At 44.7% G+C, this 19,420-nt stretch overlaps 1 protein-coding gene across 5 annotated transcripts in view; it reads right to left on the bottom strand.

Moving 5' to 3' along the window:
* CDH23 (cadherin related 23) overlaps positions 1-19,420 on the bottom strand; it is a 414,161-nt gene that overhangs the window by 381,671 nt on the left and 13,070 nt on the right. The gene's annotated exons all lie outside the window — the stretch shown is intronic.

Here is a 19,420-nt window from a genome sequence, read left to right as displayed (position 1 = left end):
AGATGTAAAAAATGATATCTTATCCATAAAATGTGGAGGATGACAGTAAAAAATGTAGTGCTTTTAGAATGTGTTAAAAAGGGAGAAAGTGACAACAATACGGTAATAGTAGGGGATTTAACGTCCCACTTACACCAATGGACAGATCATCCAGACAGAAAGTCAACAAGGAAACAATAGCCTTAACTGACACATTAGATCAGAGGGACTTAATAGATGCATGTAGAACATTCCATCCCCAAATAGTAGAATACATATTCAAGTGCATGTGGAACATACTCCAAGATATATCATGTTAGGGGCACCTGGGTGGCTAAGTCAGTTAAGCGTCTGATTCTTTTTTTTTTTTTTTTAATTTTTTTTTTCAACGTTTATTTATTTTTGGGACAGAGAGAGACAGAGCATGAACGGGGGAGGGTCAGAAAGAGAGGGAGACACAGAATCGGAAACAGGCTCCAGGCTCTGAGTCATCAGCCCAGAGCCCGACGCGGGGCTCGAACTCCCGGACCGCAAGATCGTGACCTGGCTGAAGTCGGACGCTTAACCGACTGCGCCACCCAGGCGCCCCTAAGCGTCTGAATCTTGATTTTGCCTCAGGTCATGATCTCACAGCCCCATGTTAGGCTCTGTACTGACAGCATGGAGCCTGCTTGGGATTCCCTCTCTCCTTCTCTGCCCCTCCCCCACTCTCTCTCTCTCTCTCAAAATAAACACATAAACATTAAAAAAAATAAAAATTAAGTAATTTAAAAAAGATATATCATGTTAAGCCACAAAACAAGACTCAATAAATTTGATAAGACTGACATCATATAAGGGTACCTGGGTGGCTCATTGGTTAAGCATCCAACCTCAGCTCAGGTCATGATCTCGCAGTTCATGCTGACAGCTCAGAGTCTGGAGCCTGCTTCAGATTGTATGTGTGTCCCTTTCTCTCTCTGCCCCTCCCCCACTCATGCTCTGTTTCTCTCTCTCAAAAATAAATAAAAATATCAAAACATTTAAAAAAAATACTGACATCATATAAAGCATCTTTTATGACCACAACACTATGAAAATAGAAAGCAATTACAAAAAAAGAAGGAGGGATAAAACACAAACCTATAGAGGCTAAACAACATGCTACTAAAAACCAACGGGTCAATAAAGAAATCAATGAGGAATTCAAAAAATACCTTGACACAAATGAAAGTGGAACCACAATGTCCCCAAATCTATGAGATGCAGCTAAAGCAGTTCAAAGAGGGAAATTTATAGCAATACAGGTCTACTTCAAGACACAAGAAAAATCTCAACTACATAATCTCAGCTTACATGTAAAGGAACTAGAAAAAGGAGACCAAACAAAGTCCAAAGTTAGTAGAAGGGGAAAAATATAATAAATTCAGAGTGAAAATAAAATAACAGAATAAAAAATAAAATAGAGACTACGAAACAATAGACAAGACCAATGAAGCTAAGAGCTGGCTCTTTGAAAAGATAAACAAAATTGACAAAACTTTGCCAGACTCATCAAGAAAAAACAGTGGACTCAAATAAATAAAATCAGAAATAAAAGAGAAGTTAACCGACACCATAGGAATGCAAAAGGAGTATAATATTATAAGAAAAATTATATGCCAACAAATTAGACAACCTAGAAGAAATGGATAAATTCCTGGAAACATACAATCTTCCATGACTTAGTAAGGGACAAATTAAAAATCTGTATAGACTAATTTCTAGTAATGAAGTTGAGTCAGTAATTCAAAAACTCTCAACAAAAAAATGTCTAGGACCAGATGGCTTCACAGGTGAACTTACCAAACATTTAAAGAAGAGCTCACACCTGTCCTTCTCAAACTATTTCAAAAAACTGAAGTGGAAGGAACACTTCCAAATTCATTCTACAAGGCCAACATTACCCAGATAGCAAACTAGAAAAACATACTACGAAAAAAAAGAAAATTACAGACCAATATCCCTGATGAACACACATGCAAAAATTCTCGACAAAATATCAGCAAAGAAAATTCAACAATACTTTAAAGGATCATTCACCACAATCAAGTGAGACTTATTCCAGGGAAGCAAGGATGGTTCAATATCTGCAAATCAATGTGATACAGAACATTAACAAAATGAAGGATAAAAGTCATATGATCATCTCAATAGATTCAGAAAAAGCATCTGATAAAACTCAACAGCCATTCGTGATCAACACCCACAACACAGTGGGTATAGAGGGAACACACCTCAACATAATAAAAGCCGTATACAACAAGCCCACAACTAACATCATACTCAATGGTAAAAAGCTGAAAGCTGTTCCTCTAAGATCAGGTACAATACAAGGATGTCCAATCTGTCCAATTTTATTCAACACAATACTGGAAGTTCTAACAGAGCGTCAAAGAAGAAAGAACAAAAAGGCATCCAAGTTGGTAGGGAAGAAGCAAAACTGTCACTATTTACAGATGGACATGATACTATATAGAGAAAACCCTAAAGACTCCACCAAAAAAGCTATTAGAACTAATAAATGAATTTTGGAAAGTTGTGGGATACAAGATCAACGTACAGAAATCTGTTGCATTTCTATATACTAGTAGAAAGAGAAATTAAGGAAACAATCCCATTTACAATTGCATCAAAAACAATAAAATACCTGGGAATAATTTTAACCAAAAAGGTGAAAAACACTGATGAGAGAAATTAAAGACGACACAAATAAATGGAAATATATGCAACACTCATCAGAAGAACCAAAGGTATACAGATAGACATACAGATCAATGGAATAGAATTGAGAGTTCAGAAATCAAACCATGTGTCTATGTTCCACTGATTTTCGACAAGGATGCCAAGAACATTCAACTGGGGAAAATCAGTCTTCTTTAACCAACAGTACTGGAACTGGATAGCTGCAAGGAAAGGAATAAAGCTGGACCTTACCTCACTCCATATGAAAAAATTAACTCGAAATGGATCAAAGACCTAAATGAAAGAGCCAAGACTAAAATCTCTTAGAAGAAAAGTCAGTGTAAACTCATGACCCTGGATTCATCAATGGTTTCTTAGGACACCAAAAACACAAGCAATAGAAGAAAAAAATAGATTCAACTGGACTTCATCAAAATTAATTTTTTTTTTTTTGCTGCAAAGAACACAATCAAAGAAGTGAGAAGACAATCCCCACAGAATGGAAGAAAATGTCTGCAAATCACACATCTAATAAGGGACCTATCTAGATTATAAAAGGAACTTTTACAACTCAATAGTAAAAAGACAATTAAAAGATGAGCAAAGGATCTGAACAGACGGTTCTTTAAGGAAGATGTACCAACAGCCAACAAGCACGTGAAAAGATGCTCAATATCATTAGTCGGGAGGGAAATGCAAATCAAAACCACAATGAGATAGTCCTTCACACTCACTGGTATAGCTATAATCAAAAAGACAGATAATAACAGTGTTGGAGGCAATGTGGAGAAATCAAACCCTCCTACATTGCTGATGGGAATATAGTGTTGCAGCCACTTTAAAATAGTCTGGCTGTTCCTCAAACGATTAAACAGAGCCACCAGATGTCCCAGCACTTCTAGGTATACACCTAAGAGAAATGAAGATATATGTCCCCACAGAAACTTGTCCATAAATGTTCACAGCAGCGTTATTCATAATAGCCCCCGAAGTGGAAACCACCCGAATGCTCCTCAATGGACAAATGAATAAGCAAAGTATAGTATATCCATACAATGGGATATTATTCAGGCATAAAAATGAAATCCCGATCCATGCTACAACATGGATGAACCTTAAAAACATGCTGAGCCAAAGAAGCCGGTCACGAAAGAACAGCATTTGAGTCCATGTGTATGAAATGTCCAGAATAGGGAAGCCGATAGAGACAGAAGTAGATTAGTGGATGCTGAGGACCGGGGATGACCGAAGAATAAGGGACTGGTAGCTATAGGGTATGGGGTGTCTCTCCATGAGGATGAAAATATTCTGAAATAGACTGTGCCGTCTGTCATAGTTTGCTATGAATGTACTAATAATCATTGAGTTGTACACTTTAACTGGATAAATTGTATTATATGTGAATTATAGCTCAATAAAGCTGTTTAAACTTTTTAAAATAAATTTATAAGGCAATAAGTAAAGCTAGTATAGAAACTGAAGCTTCTCAGGATTACGCTGGTTAACCTGCCATGTTCAACCTCGCGCAGACACTCGGCTTGCTTCCCCGTGTCCTGCGCCCCACCCGACCCCGGCTCACAGCCCCCTCTTGCCACTCCTGAAACCATTCTCCACATGAGCCGATCTGGGCCACGCAGCCCATTTTTCCAGACAAGGAAACTGAGTGCCACGGAGGCCGCCTTCCTTCTCTTCACACCTTCAGCCCAAGAGCCAGGGATGGAAACGGAGACCCAGGGCTTGAGCCTGTCCTCACCACTCACTTACTTGCCGCATGGCCTTTGCAAAATCCTGCCCCCACCCCTCTGTGAAGAGCAAGGTGGATTTGATTTTCCTGGCATTCCCACCTCTGTTCTTCTCGGCCTCTCACATGCTGCCCACCCTCCTCCAAAAAAAAAAAAAAAAAAAAGTCAAGACCATTTACTCAGGAGCGATGCAGGCAGTCAAGGGAACTGTGGATGGGACCAAAGCCACTCTTAGCGGCCCCCTGTTCAATTTCCACTGGCTTATTCCTGGCACCCCCAAGGCAGAGGGGTGGGAGGGAGGTCAGAAGACCACCAGACAGATGGAGGGGTTCACATCAGTACCAAGACTCTACCTGCTTCTCTCCTTCTGCTCTCCCCACTCTTGCCCCCAGCACCCCAAAACCTGCCCCAAAGGAGTCCAGAATGCTGGGCAACCTTCACCCAGCAGTTTCCATTCTATGTCCCGAGGCAGAACCCCCGCTCCAGGCGGCTGCCAGGAGAACATCTCTGGCGGCTTTAACCGTGTAAAGGCTTTCTGTAAATGTGACTGCCAACCTAGATAAGTGGGTGTTGTGCCCATTTCACAGACGAGAGAGCAGAGCACTGAGAGGATCAAGTTGATGCTGAGAACTGGCCAAGGGGTCAGTGGCAGAATCTGGACCTACCGCCTGAACAGCGAGCCCCCTCCCTGGCCCGGGACCCCAGGGGGCCACAGGTGAAAGAACATGCAGGTGGCCCCTTCCTGCTGTGGCCTCTCCCATGCAGGAGCTGTAAAGCCCAGGCCGGCCACTCCCAGGCAGAGGCCCTTCCCAGGCTCTTCATCCCCATGCCTCCTCGGTGACCTGGGAGCCCATTCTCTCTCTCTCCCCCCTGCCCCTCTCCCCGGCCCTCTCCCCTCTCTCCCACCGTGATTATAGCCCAACTGTTCCCTTGCCTTCCACCCTCTCTCCCTCCGGAATGCCTTCCACGACATTCTCCGGTACCTCATGGACACCCCCTTCGGCACTCAGCCTCTCCTCCTTGTCCTTAGGTTCAAAGGGCAGTTCTCAGATGCAGCACAGCCACAAATTGCTGGGCAAGGCATCGAGTATCTCCCAGCCTCAGTGTCCTTGTCTGCAAGAGGCCACAAAGGGCATCACACTTCATGCGTTTGCTTGGGCGGGTTCCTACAGCCAGAGGGGTGCATCCCACCTGGCCATACGGGGACTCACCTGTCAGGAAGAGGCTCAAACGTCACCTCCCTCCAGCCCCTCGCAACCCTCCCCCCAGGTAGGAGTGGTCCCTCCGTCTCTGCCTGGGATCCCTAACACATGACTCGCGCTGCTTTAAAGCACTTAGAGCCTAGGGCAGCGTGAGCCCTTGTTCACCTGCGAGCTTCGCTGGCTATGCTGGGAAGGCCTCCCAGCCAGCCCAGAGCCAGCACATAGTAGATGCATAGTCAACACCCGATGACTAAAGGGCTGAATGAATAAATCGAGGAGGTCCCTTCTGGCTCAAACAGCATGAGGCCGTGGTGCAGGGAAGGCCCAGGCCCACCAGCCGGCAGGAGGAGGCACTCTGGGGTATGGGGTACCGGTGGGGGGCGTGTCCCCACCTCAGGGAACAAGGAGGGAGGGCAAGGCTTGCACCGTGTATCACAGCAACCTGATAGTTTTCCCTGTAAGTTAAGTGATAAATCTTTTCCAAATTGCCTGTGACAGCCACTTCATCCCCACATAATTGTGTGAGATGCTATTCGATTGTTTTTATGCTTATTAATATCACTGCTCCTGAAGGGAGAAAGGGGGACCCAGTGGGACCCGGGGGCAGGGGGAAAGGAGCTTCGGACCCTCCACTAAGAGCTCAGTGAGGAACCTGGTTCCCACCCGGTGGCACAAAGGGACAGTTCTACACAGGAACCATCAGGAGGCTGGAGTGAGAGATCTAGGTTCAAATCCCTGCTCAGGCTCAGTTTCCCCTCCATGCAAACCAAGCCAATGGCACCTCCTTGGCCGGGATGGTGAGGGGACTAAATGAGAGAGCCCAGAAGTACGCCCAGCACAAGGGGAGCGTCCACGGAGTCGAATGTCCCCCTGGCTGCCTCCCTTCTCAGTCCCTGTCTCTTCTGCCCAATTCACAAAACATTGAGGGCAGCAGCAGCAGCCTGGTTACCCACGTAGAGCACGTCGCTGCTCATGACAGCCCCCCACACGCCTGGGCGGCAAGCTCGGAGGCCCGGGCTGCGGACCCCAGAGGCACCCCGCACCTGGTGGCAGTGAGCAGAACGGAGAACACCATCTCCCGTCCCCACCCCCGCCCCCAGCTCACCGCTGTCCAGCCTTTTATGTCACCTGGCTCTCACAGCATCTTGGAGGCGAGAGCATCACCCCGTGTTCCAGATGGTGAAACTGAATCTCAGGGAGGAGAAAAGGCATGACCCCGAAGCCCTGAAGTGCTTGGACCTCAGGATGACTGGCCAAACTAGGAGTCTGGAGTTTAGGGGAGCCTCGAAGCTGTCACCTCCCGCCACGGCCCTACCTGCCTCCCCAGATCCCAGTCCCCAGCAAGCACCCACCCACAGCGGCCAGCTCCCCGTCCTGGAGCTGCCGGCTGGCTCTCTCTCTTCCTAACCTCTCTCTACTGCTAACCTCTACCTTGATGTGCTCCTCACCAGCCCAGGAGGGTCCTCCTATTCCTCTTCCCTCCTCTGGGGGCAAAGGGCTAGTCTGGGGCCTGGAGCAAGAAGTGGTTTCCAACTCTGCCCCAGGTGCAATGCGCTGTTGGCCCATTTGGTGTTTTTTGAGCCCCGGTTCCTCGCAGGCACAAAATTCACAGCGGTTCCTCGTCCTGCCTCTACAGTAGCTTGGCCATCACCTCCTCTGGGAAGTCTTCTCTGATTTCACCTGCTGGGCTTTGGCAGGCCTTCCTCCACACACTGTGCCCCTGACAAACAGACTCCCCTTTTCGGGTGCTCCCCACGTGCACACACATCTGTCTCCTTCACTGGAACCCTGAACTCCCCTGGAATCAGGGCCTTGTTCACCTTGGATGCTCCACAGACTAACACAGGGGCTGTCCTAGCATACGGGGGGGGGGGGGGGTTCAGTACGATCTGCTGAAAATCTGAGAGAGTAAGTGGAAGGGAGAGAGGAAGGGCAGGAAGGAGTGAATGCGGAGGGCCAGGGCACAAGTCTTCTCCCAGAGACTACAGCAGGGATGTCCCCAATGTCCCCAAATGTTCCCAAGAAGTGTGAACGCTTTCCCCTCTGCTCCCTCCCCCCGCCCCAGCGCACTGAGCTGCATAGGAAAAGGAGCCAGGGGTAGGGGCTCTGGGGGAGGCAGTTGAGCACATTATTCCTCTGCTCTCTGGGTCTCCATTTTCCTACCTGTGAAATGGGGATCCGGTGTCCCAAAGGCAAGGCAAGCACATGGAGAACCTACAGCTGGTCCTTTGACCAACAAAACCACCCACATCAGCACAAGCAGCCCTGAAGGGGGTTTGACGTGCTGGATACTGCTGGGCAGGCCTGTGGAAGCCTAAAGACCCGGGGGGGGGGGGTGTCCAGCCCGTCCCCTCAACCACCTTCCCTCCGCATACTGAAAACCTAGGGCAGAAATCTAGAGCCGGAAGAAACCCAGAGATCCTCAGCAGGCTGTCCATTCCGCAGACAGCAAAACTGAAGCCCGGGACGGAGGCGGGAAGGGAATTAGCATGAACCGAGGATACTTCTGATGTGCTAGACTTTCTAACCTCAGAAACCCTCAGCACTATCTGCGAGGGCGTCCAAACTGGCCCATTCTGCAGATGAGGAAACTGAGAATCGGGGAGAGTCTGTAATTGGACTGGGGTCTCCGGGCAGAAAGGGAGGACAGCGAGATTTGAATCCTAGAGGCTCTGGTTCCAGAAATGGTGTTCTTTCCCTGGCACCACAGAGCAAAGGGCTGCCTGGGGCCAGGAGCCCCACAGCCACTGAATTCAAGATAAAGGTTCTTTAACACCCAACCCGGTGCTCCTCCTCCTATTTGTGATAAGGCTGCCCCACCTTGTCCTGCCTTGCAGGCCCCCGCTGTGTGCGATCTGAAGAATCCCTGGCCAAGACTGGACCACAGTTGGCTCTTCACCTGACTGCTGTGTGCTACGGGATCCCCGCCCATAGGAACTCAGCCTGAACTTGTATACACCCAGTGATGGAAAGCTCACTACGTACTCGGGATGCATTCTATCTTAAGGATAGCTTGGTTGGGGCGCCTGGGTGGCGCAGTCGGTTAAGCGTCCGACTTCAGCCAGGTCACGATCTCGCGGTCCGTGAGTTCGAGCCCCGCGTCGGGCTCTGGGCTGATGGCTCGGAGCCTGGAGCCTGTTTCCGATTCTGTGTCTCCCTCTCTCTCTGCCCCTCCCCTGTTCATGCTCTGTCTCTCTCTGTCCCAAAAATAAATAAACGTTGAAAAAAAAATTAAAAAAAAAAAAAAAAAAGGATAGCTTGGTTAACTAGGGTGTCCTTCCTCTTAAAAGACCAAAAGCATCTTTTATTTATTTTTTTAAGTTTATTTACTTATTTTGAGAAAGAGAGCACACGCTGGGGAGGGGCAGAGAGAGACGGAGAGAGGTGGTGGGTCGGGGGGTGGAATCCCAAGCAGGCTCCTCGCCGTCAGCGCTGAGCCTGACGCCGGGCTCGAACCCACGAACCGCGAGATCATGATTTGAGCCGAAACCAAGCGTCGGACGCTTAACCTACTGAGCCACCCAGGTGCCCCCCAAAAGCATCTTTTAAATACCTAAAGGCTTCACGTGACTACAGGTTCACTCTGGCCACATCTGCTTCCCTTCAGCCCCTCACACACCCACTTCCTCACCATCCCCTGCCCCAGCCTCTTTTATCTTTGGACCCTCCCACCCTCTACCCCTCCCCAGCAGCCACTTTTTAACCTTTACTAAGGGCAAGGATATCTTTTTTAAAATACTCAATTTAAGAAAAAAACATTTCACATCTGTATGAGCAATACACAAATCATAATTCTTAAAAATAACAAATTGCAGGCCAGAGTAATCATAAGTAAATTGATATTGATAAATAAGCTTTTCTCCAGAGCAGTAGGTGGTTTATTTTAATCTAATGAGTTTTGTATTTTCCCAGCTTTCAGATTCCATGATGAAGGGCTGTCTGCAATAGAATTACGACGCTCTCCGAAATATTGTAATTTAATGCCTCATTTTGTCAAGACTTTCTTGAAAATGAGATTTGTTCCTAGTGAAGAATTTTACTCCCCTCTTTCCCAGATGCGCCCCCCCCCCCCCCCCGCCTCCCCAGGCAGACAGGTTCGCCTCGGGCCGGGCCTAGAGTCGGAGGTGGAGAGGGGAGAGAGTTGGGTTAAGCATGAGCACAGGCAGAACCCCAGGAAAGCAGCACGGAGAACCTTCCCTGCCAGCCACAGCCTTGCTCCGTGGCTGAGCAGCACCCTCTGCCCACTCTGAGCCTCGCCACTGCTCCTGCCAACAGGCTGGCGAGGGCAAACCTCATCCTGCCTTGTAAGATGCTGAAAGGGCTGCTGTTTGGGGGCTCAAGGGAGCAGGAGGAGCACCCGTGACCCCCTAAAGACACGAGAGGAGACTGACGGACCCCACAGGCAGCAACCAAAGCTGGGGGAAAACATAACAAAGCCATCCGTGGAGAAGCCTTTGGGAGTCATTTGGTTGTATGCCCTCCAGGGACGGGGAGCTCGCTCCCTCTGTCAAATACACCGCAGCCAGGCCCCTGGAGGGAACTTCTGATGAAGCCAGAGCCAAGAAACGTTGAAAAGAGTAACACAGGAGGTCAAGAGAGCAACTGGCCTGGATGGACTCACATCCCGACTGCCCACCTCGGGGTGTGAGCTTGCCTGAGATGCGTCACCTCTCTGGGCCTCGTGAATTTGAATAAAACACACGATAATTTGGTATTTCAAACAAGAAAAAGACAAATTTCTTCTCAAGGATCTCAAGTTGCCTCCTAGAGACTTCTGCTCCCTCTTTGGACTTCTGGTCTCCGGAATCACACAGAGTCTGTGCCGCCCTTCCAAGCAAGTCATTTATTGGCCCAACAAACCCGTCCCGAGCACCAGCCCTGAGCTGCTGGGTGCAAGGTGTTCGGCAGAGGCTGAGACAGACCTCAGCCCTGCAGCCGGGCAGGTGAGAGGGGTCATCAGCCTCACCACCCCTGTCCCGGGTCCTCCGGGCAAAACTCTTTCAGTGATACCACCTTCTCCCTTGTTGGCTCACTTTCCCTTAAAAAGCTGTTCTCGTGTCTGAAATGTCAGATCCCTACAGTTGATGCGAAAATTATATGAAGTGACCCCTTAGTGACATGCATGTTTAGAGGTGAAGTGAACCAATGTGCACACCTAAATTTGAAAGGCATCCGCCCCCCAACAAAATGATTTGATGGATGTTTGGGGAATGGATAGTTGGACGGATACATACGATAAAGGAAATGCCACAAAATGTAAACTGAAGAATCCCGGTGGTGGGCGTATGGGTGTTCCGTGTACAAGTCTTTCCACTTTTCTGCATGTTTGAAAATGTTCATGATAGGGGCGCCTGGGTGGCTCTGTCAGTTGGGCGTCCGACTTCGGCTCAGGTCATGATCTCGCGGTTTGTGGGTTCGAGCCCTGCCTCGGGCTCTGTGCTGACAGCTCAGAGCCTTGAGCCTGTTTCAGATTCTGGGTCTCCCTCTCTCTCTCTGCCCCTCCCCTACTCACTCTGTCTCTCTCTTTCTCAAAAATAAATTTAAAAACAAATATTAGTTTTAATTTTTAAAAAATTAAAAAAATAAGAAACTGTTTATGATAGAATGTCAGGGGGAAATTAGAATGATGAAAACCACACAAAACTTCAAGTGGCTTTTCACATCCAGGTGCCCTCCAATGCCCTTCTTCCTATGGGTTAGGGGTTTTCCCTGGGGAAGAGGTCTCTGCACGTCCTTCTTAAAGGGCCTGGGAGCAGTCCCCAGTGCCTTTCCCCTACCAGCCAGCGTGGGGATGGGCACACTAATGGGTTGAGGGTGACACGGAGCAGCGGCAGGGTGGAGGCAGAAGGGATGCCTCTTCATTTTCATCCTCCCTTAAGTTCCCTTCATTCTGCAGAGAGCCAATTCCCGCAGCACAAGCAGTGAGAGAGCCAGCCCCACTAGGAAGAAAGCTGTGCACAATCTGATGCTTCAGGGGGAAGGCAAGGAAGTGGAGGAGAGTGTGCACGGGTCTGCAGGGCAGGGGGGTGGCGGGGGGGGTGGTGGCTGAATCCGTGCTGAGGCCATAGAAGAACGCTAACCCTCAGTCCCCTCAAGTCATACTAAGGACACCCTATGACACCTCGCCAGAGATATTACTTCATCATTCAACAACAACAAGGACAAAGATGGTGATGGTGACGGGGAGAGCTATCATTTATTGAGCATATACTATCTGGTCAAGCATTACGTTTATTATTCAGTTCTCACAACCATCTGATAAAAAAAGATGCAATGATTATTATACCCATTTCACAGATGACAAAACTGAGGCTAAAAGAAGAAAGAAGTCATGAACCCAAGGTTGCTCAGCCAGGAAATAAGTGAACTGAGATTCAAATCCCAATTGGGTCCTATTCTACCTTGTGCTGTGATGTACTCACTTGGAGCAGACTGAGGATCTTGACGACACTAGAAAAATCTGGACCAAAAAAAAAGTCGGCTTGAAAGCACTAGAGAGGTGTCAGGGCAGACAGAACCTTAGGTGCAAACATCCAGAGAAAAGGGGAGCTCCCAGAGATCAGCCCAACATTCTAGGAGCCTCTTTTCCACTCAGGGCTTTGGCAAGAAATGAAAGCGTGGAAGCCAGCGGAATTTTGGCCATCCTGTGAGCCTGGGGAAATAAAAACTGGAATTTGAGGCGAAAAAGGGAGCCAGCACACTTAAGGATCCAAGATCCCAGAGAGAAGGGAGGCACAGAGAAGTGAATTCAGCACTCAACACCAATTTTCCCCTCAAGGTGTTTGCCACTTCATAAGCTGTGGAGGGAGGCTCAGGAACTAAGCAGAGAGCAGCTGAACAGTAGAATGGAGTTTTTAGCTGACTCGTGTTATCGAGGAGGCAAAAATGGAGTACAGGAGTAACAGGAGAAGTGGCTTCGGTTAATATCCAGGTTCCCGGTTAAAGACCCCTGCAGGGTTGCTCCCAAAGTGTCTATGCACCAAAGGTAACTCAAGCATTATAAAGACTTTAACCCAGTCCTGAGTCAGCCCTGTCCCTGACCAGATTATGGTGACTGGCTGCTGTACCGCCCACCAGATGATAAGGTGAATCCTCTGTGAAGCAAAGTAGCAGCATCCAGAGTCTCTACAGGTGGTCACACAAAGTGACTGACATTCGTATAAGAATTGCCAACCATACCATAGACAGGACTAAGAGAAAAAACAGAGAATAGAAGCAAGCCCATAGGTAACCCACATGCTGGAGTTATCAAATATGGGCTTTAAAAATAGGGATTAGTGGAGCCCCTGGGTGCCTCGGGTGGTTAAGCATCCAACTCGTGATTTCAGCTCAGGTCATGATCCCAAGGTTGTGAGATCGAGCCCCAGCTGGAGCTGCTCTGTGCTGAATGTGGAGCCTTCTTAAGATTCTCTCTCTCCCTCTCTCTGCCCCTCCCCCGCTCATGTGTGCACAAACGTGCTCTCTCTCTCTCTCTCTCTCTCTCTCAAAAAATAAAAAATAAATAAAAACAGGGGTTGGTATAATCAGGCAAACAGTTGACAAGATGGATAATTTCATCTGAGAATTCAAATCTACAAAATAAATTAAAAATTCCAGAAATTAATAATATAATGGAATTTGAGGTCTCACTAGATGGGTATGACAGTGAATTAGACACAGCTGAAAAGAAGATAAGTGAACTGAAAATAGGCCAGCAGAAAATAACCAGACCCAAGCACAGAGAGAAAAACACACAGAAAACATTGATTTTTAAGATAAGTCATGAGATACATGGGATACGGTGAAAATGTCTACTACAGGTATTAGTTGCAGTGCCAAAGAGAAAGAGAGACCGTAGGGCAGAAACAATAGTTGAAGTGATATTGACCAGGAATCTTCTGAAATTGATTCAAAATAGCAAGCTACAGGTTAGCTAAATGCCATGAATACAAAGCAGGATAAAATGAAGTAAAACTCTTGAGATCAAGAGGCAAAAAAAAAAAAAAAAAAAAAAAAAAATTAAATAAGCCAGAGAGAAGAACCATTAGTTTCAAAGCTGCTAATAAAACTTACACCTGACTTTTTGAAAGAAACTACAGAAACCAGAAAACAAAGAATGGAATGACATCCTTGAAGTGTGGCAAGAGGAACGCCTGGGTGGCTCAGTGAGTTAAGCGGCCAATTCTTGATTTTGTTTCAGATCGTGATCTCGTGGTCCATGGGATCGAGCCCCATGTTGGGCTCTGTGTTGACAGTGTGAAACCTGCTTGGGATTCACTCTCTCCCCCACCCCTCTCTCTCCCTTTCTCTCTGCCCCTCCCCCACTCGTGCCATCTCTCTGAAAATAAATAAAACTTTAAAAAAATAAAGTGTGACAAGGACATTTTATATTCAATAAAAACATCCTCCCAAAGTGACAATGTAATAAATAGCTTTCCAGACGCACAAAAACAGAAAATTAAACAACATATTTGCACTGAGAGGAGCAATCTGTAGGCCATGGGAAAATTAGTCCACAGGAAAATAGGAAATACAGTGAAGAATAAAGAACATCAAAAAGGGTAAATATGGGGGCGCCTGGGTGGCGCAGTCGGTTAAGCGTCCGACTTCAGACTTCAGCCAGGTCACGATCTCGCGGTCCGTGAGTTCGAGCCCCGCGTCGGGCTCTGGGCTGATGGCTCAGAGCCTGGAGCCTGTTTCCGATTCTGTGTCTCCCTCTCTCTCTGCCCCTCCCCCGTTCAGGCTATGTCTCTCTCTGTCCCAAAAATAAAAATAAACGTTGAAAGAAAAAAAAAAAATTAAAAAAAAAAAAGGGTAAATATGTAAGCAAATGAATATTGACTAAAAGGAAAAAAAACAATAAATGTCTTGTGGAATATAAAATACACACACGATTAAAACTTACAACATGGGCAACCTGGGTGGCCAAGTCGGCTAAGCGTCTGACTTCGGCTCAGGTCATGATCTCACAGTTCATGAGTTCAGGCCCCGCATCGGGCTCTGGGCTGACAGCTCAGAGCTGGAGCCTGCTTTGGATTCTGTGTCTCCCTCTCTCTTCTCCCTTCCTCTACCAGCACATTCTCTCTCTCTCTCTCAAATAAATAAATAAATAAATAAATAAATAAATAAATAAAAACATTAAAAAAAAAACAAAACTTACAACAACATTACCAGAAGAGGTAGAAACGGAGTAAATGGAGTTAAAGTGTTCTAAAGACTAGCACTCTCTGAGAGGCAGTAAAAAAACACTCGAGTAAGTTAAGGATGCTGGCTATAGTCTCCAGAGTAGCCGCTGCATGAAGAGTAAAGAAACTGCATACACAAGCTAATAGAGGGGACACTGAACAATAAAAAATACCCAAGGAATCCAAAAGAAGGCAATAAAGTAGTAAAGGGGCGCAGTTAAGTAAGTGGGAAATAGAAAACAACTGTGAAGAGGGGCGCCTGGGTGGCTCAGTCGGTTAAGCGTCCAACTTCAGCTCAGGTCGTGATCTCGCGATTTGTGGGTTCGAGCCCCGCGTCGGGCTCTGTGCCGACAGCTCAGAGCCTGGAGCCTGCTTCGGATTCTGTGTCTCCCTCTCTCTCTGCCCCTCCCCCCTCTCTCTCTGAAAATAAATAAACATTAAAAATATTTTTTTAGAAAACTATGAAGATAATGGCCATAACAGAAATATACCAGTAATTACTTCAATGACAAATGAAATATTCAAATTAAAAGACAAAGATAATCAGGCTGGATTTTAAAATACCACATTATGTTTACAAATTACGCACCTTGACTATAAGGACACATGAACACTGAAGGCAAAAGGATAAAAAAAGTTACGCCCCGCAAAATCCAATCGCGAGAAAGCTGGCGGGGGTGCTCTAACAGCAGGCAAGTTGCACTTTGAGGAAAAAGCTACCAAGATCATCAGAAATGAGGATAGACATTTCAAAGACCGACATTTCAACAGGATCAGAGGGTAAATCCACCAGGAAATCACCTGGAGATAAGGAAAGTAGGGAGATAATCAAATTCTAAATTTTTACTCGCCTGCTAACACAGCTTCGATATATAGGAAACAAAAATGCACAAAACTAGAAAGAGAAACAGATGAACCCACAAACACAGTGGAAGACTTCCATGCATCTCTCTCAGAAACTGATTTAAAAAAAAAAAAAAAAAGGAGACGACACATCAGTAAGGAGACCAACATCTAAACATGATTTACATATCTGACCTCACAGACCAAATTAAACACTGCATATAATAACAGAATAAACATTCTTCTGGTGAGGCAACGGAAAACTTACCAGAATCCACCATGCGGGGCCATAAAGGGACTTTCAAGATGTTTCAAAGAAATGAAATAATTAAAAGTATGTGATCTGATCATAGCAGATTAGGCTCAAAAACAACCACGAAAAAAAGTGAGGAAATCCCCAAATGTTTGGAAATGAAGCAATGCACTTGTAAACAGAACGGAATAAAAACCCCTAAGTCAAAGAAGAAACTACAACAGAAATCAGCAAATGTTTTGGACCATACGGTAATGAAAATGTGACAAATTCTGTGCTTAACGTTTATGCCCTTAAATTCAGATTTTACAAAAGAACAAAATCTTAAAAGCAATCATCAATGTACCTAACTCAAAAAAAAAATTTTAAGAAGTAAATTAAACCCAAAGAAACTAGAAAGGGAATGCAAAAAGTTTTAATAAGACTAGAAAGTAATGAAATTTTAAAAAATTACATAGACAAAAATCAGTAAAAACAAAAGTAATTTTTGAAAAGACTAACAAAATTGAGAAATCCAGCAATCAGCAAGACGCTGAAGAAAATGGGAGAGAAGGCACATATTACCGATATGAATGAAAAAGAAAGTATCATTGCAGATTGCACAGAGGGTACAAAGATTATTCAATTCATTAAAAAACTTATATAAAATAGAAAAAGTCCTCAAAAAATACAGTTTACCAAAACTGACACAGAAGAACACAGAAATATAAATAATCCTATTTCTGTTAAAGAAATAGAAACTGTAATCAAAAACCTTCCCACTAAGAAATCTAAGTTCACACGGCTCCTCTATGGAATTTTTCTAAAACATTTAAGTTAAAGAAAAAAACAAAAAACACACAAACACACAAATCTTATCCCTGCTCTTGCAGAAAAACAAAAAAGGAGTTAACAGTTTCCAATTTATATCATGGGGCCAGCATAACTGCAAGATATAATCTGACAAAGATATCATAAGACAGTAAAATCACAGGTGATCTGTTTCATGAACACAGATTTAAAAAAACTTAAACAGAATATTAATAATTCACATACACCATGAAAAATATAGTCAAAGGATGCTGCGGTAGCCATTCTATTAGCAGCCAAGGGATTATGAAAAGGATAATATATCATGACAAGGTTGGATTTAGTCCAGGAATGCAAGATTGGTTAACTTTTGAAAATCAATCAATGTAATTTGCCACAACAGAAGGAAGAAAACTTGTATGTTCATTCCAAAAGATGCAAAAACGCATCTGACAAACTTCCACACGCATTCATGATAAAACTCAAACCAAAAAGGAATAGAAGAATACAAGAGGCCATCGATGAAAAACGCACAGCTAACATCATACTAAATGGTTAAAGGTGTTAAGTAACAGGACCAAAACAAGGATGCCTGTTATTACCACTTCCGTTCAACGTAGTATTAAAAGTTCTAGTCAGGGTAATTAGGCAAGAAATGTCCAACTCCAAAATGACCTCCATTCACAGATGACAAGATCTTTATGTAGAAAATTCCAAGGGTTCCATTAAAATGCTGTCAGAGGTAATGAACATATTCAGCAAAGTTGCAAGATACAAAGGCAACGGGCAGAAGTAAGCTGCATTTCTATACGCGAGCAATAAATAACCTGAAGAGAAGAAAATTAAGAGAACAGTTCCATTTACAATAGCATCAAAAAGAGTGAAATAGTTAAGAATAAATTTAACCTAGGGTGCAAACGACTTGCACGCTGAAAACTACCAAATATTGCTGAAAGAAGTTAAAGAAGACATAAATAAGTGGAAGACATTACACGTTTACAGACTGTAAGAACTGAATGTTATTGAGATGTAATACCACCCAAAGCATTCTACACATTTAATGCAGCCAAAATCCCACTGGGTGATTTTTTGCAGAAGTAGAAGAACTCATCCTAAGGCTTATATGGAATCTCAGAAGATCCCCGAATAACCAAAACAATCTTGAAAAAGAAGAACAAAGTTGGAGTACTTACACTTCCTGGCTTCAAAACTTGCTACAAAGCTACAGTAATCAAAACAGTGTGACACTGATGTAAGGACTGGATGACTGGAACAGAACCCAGAGCCCAGCAATAAGCCACTGCACCCACGGTTAATGTATTTGTGACAAGGGTATCAGACTCTTCACTGGGGAAAGGACAGTCTTTTTAACAAATGATGCAGGGAAAACTGGACATCCACATGCAAAAGAATCAAGTTGGACTCTTACCTTACACTATGTATAAAAATTAACTAAAAACCCACCAAAGACCTAAATATAAGAACTAAAACTATAAACTTCTTAGGGGAAAATCTTCACGACATTGGATTTGGCAATGATTTCTTGGCTGTGACACTGACATTGGGCAATGATTTCTTGGCAACAGCAAAAAAGATAAAGCGGACATCCTCCAAATTGAAAAACTTTTGTGCATCTAAAAACAGAGTGCAAAAGGGGCACCTGGGTGGCTCAGTCGGTTGAGCCTCCGACTTCAGCTTGGGTCATGATCTCACGGTTCATGAATTCAAGCCCCACATGGGGCTCTGCACTGGCAGCACAGAGCCTGCTTGGGGTTCTCTTTCTCCCCCTCCCCTCTCTCTCTCTCTCCCCCTCTGTCTCTCAAAGATAAATAAATAAACTGAAAAAAATCAAATGTAGAATTACCATATGACCCGGTAATTTCACTCTTCGATATACTCAAAAGAGTTGATGGTGGAGACTCAAACAGATACGTGTGTACCAATGTTCACAGCAACATGATACACAGTAACCAGAGGTGGAAACAATCCAAATGCCCTTCAACAGAGGAATGGATGAACAAAGTGTGGTCTATACCTACATATAAGGGGATAATATTTAGCCTTAAAAAGAAAATGAAATTCTGACAAGTGCTACAACATGAATGAACCCTGAAAACATTATGTTAAGTGAAATAAGCCAGACACAAAAGGACAAATATTTTATGATTCTTTATACGAGATACCTAAAACAGGCAGATTCATAGAGGCAGGAAGTAGAATAGAGGTTACCAGGGGCTAGGGAAGAGGGAACGGAGAGTTATTATTTAAAAGGCACAGAGTTTACACAGTTACTGTTTGGGGTGATGAAAAGTTTGGAAATGGATAGTAGTGATGTTTGCACAACATTGTGAAGATACTCGATACCACTGAACTACCCACTGAAAATAATTAAAATGGTGAATTTTGTGTTAAGAATATTTTACCACAATTTCGGGGGGGGAGGGGAGGAATAGAAGAAAATTTCCCTAATGTGATAAATGAGATCTATAAAAAACCTACAGCGAACATCATACTTAATGGTGAAATATTGAAGACTTTCTCCTCAACACCAGAATCAAAATAAACATGCCCACTATCATCACTTCTATTCAATATTATGCTGATAATCCTAGCCATTGCAATAAGGCAAGAAAAAAATATATTGGAAAGGAAGATAAAAAAAATTGTTATTTATAAAACACATGATTCTAGATGTTAAAAAGTAAATTCTGTCAACATTTAGAATTAATAAGTAAATTTAACAAA

Source organism: Prionailurus bengalensis, chromosome D2 (genome assembly GCF_016509475.1).
Source record: "Prionailurus bengalensis isolate Pbe53 chromosome D2, Fcat_Pben_1.1_paternal_pri, whole genome shotgun sequence".
NCBI lineage: Eukaryota > Metazoa > Chordata > Mammalia > Carnivora > Felidae > Prionailurus > Prionailurus bengalensis.
This window is presented reverse-complemented; position numbering and strand designations above follow the sequence as displayed.